Raw genomic sequence first — 1,040 nt, 5'->3', positions numbered from 1 at the left:
TTTTAAGAAATCTGAAAACCGTATTGGTGAGAAAGTTGTGCCGACAAATATTTTTCCAACTCAGTAATATGTCTGCTCTTTCTTTGAGTGTAGCATGCACTATTCTGGGAGAATTTCATTGGGAAACTTGACCCATCAACTCTGCAGCCCACATCTTGCCCAGTCTGACTTCTTTTGTTTCTCAAACCCCAAGAACATTTTCAAGGTACTTAATTTTATTCCATTGAGTGTACTGAAACTGCCATTTGGACATGGTGTACATTGAGTAGCACAGAGTTGTCAGGAAAGGAAGGATTCGAGAGAGATGGCAAGACTACCATCAGAACCATATGGTCCTAGGTGAAGGGTTTATTCAAATATAACAGCTTCACATATTTATATTTTTGGTTAATTAAATAAATTTACCAAATAAAAATATTGGTTAATTTTGGTCCCTATTATTTTGTAGCAATATTTTTTACTTATCTATATCAAAGGATCTATATATACAAGTGAATGAAAATAAAAGCAGTAAGTGGAAAATTTGTAACTTTACATCTTTCTACAGTTGCTTAACTAACAAGGGTGGTTATTAATTCATTACTTTTTTAATACTGCCAGCTTTCAAAGGCATTTATATTCATCTTCAAAGGTAAAATGCATCATACTTACCTGGTAGGGGAGATGCCATGATTATGAAGGTAGTTTTCCCAAGGTGAGGCTCATCCATTGCACTCTGGATGTGCTGACCCCTGTAATTTCCCCAAATGTGGCAAACTCAGCTGCATACTTTGTGATAGTGGGGGACTGCATTTGTGCTCTCCTTTAGGGGTGGGGGTTCTGGGGGTGGAATTTAAAATGAATTACCTAGGTGTCCAATCAATTTTCATGCATTTTGTTGTTTTAAGTATTTATTTAGTAAGAGTATACTAAGTATTCCCATTGAAGAGACTGGAATACTTGGGAAACCACATAAATAGTTGCTCATTGAATGGAGACTGGAGTAACCCCCAAGGTGATGGCCTTGTGTCACTCCTCAAGTCTGAAACTGAATGCACTTT

At 36.8% G+C, this 1,040-nt stretch overlaps 1 non-coding gene across 1 annotated transcript; it reads left to right on the top strand.

The window, feature by feature from the left end:
• Positions 1 to 643: 643 nt before the first annotated feature.
• On the top strand, positions 644 to 807 carry LOC142428183 (U1 spliceosomal RNA). The gene has a single exon (XR_012780154.1). It is a non-coding gene; the product is annotated as a U1 spliceosomal RNA (small nuclear RNA).
• The last annotated feature ends 233 nt before the right edge of the window (positions 808 to 1,040 follow it).

The sequence above is a fragment of the Tenrec ecaudatus genome, chromosome 15 (assembly GCF_050624435.1).
Source record: "Tenrec ecaudatus isolate mTenEca1 chromosome 15, mTenEca1.hap1, whole genome shotgun sequence".
NCBI classification, from domain to species: Eukaryota; Metazoa; Chordata; class Mammalia; order Afrosoricida; family Tenrecidae; genus Tenrec; species Tenrec ecaudatus.
The sequence above is the reverse complement of the archived record's forward strand: the minus strand, read 5'-3'. Positions and strand labels throughout refer to the sequence as shown.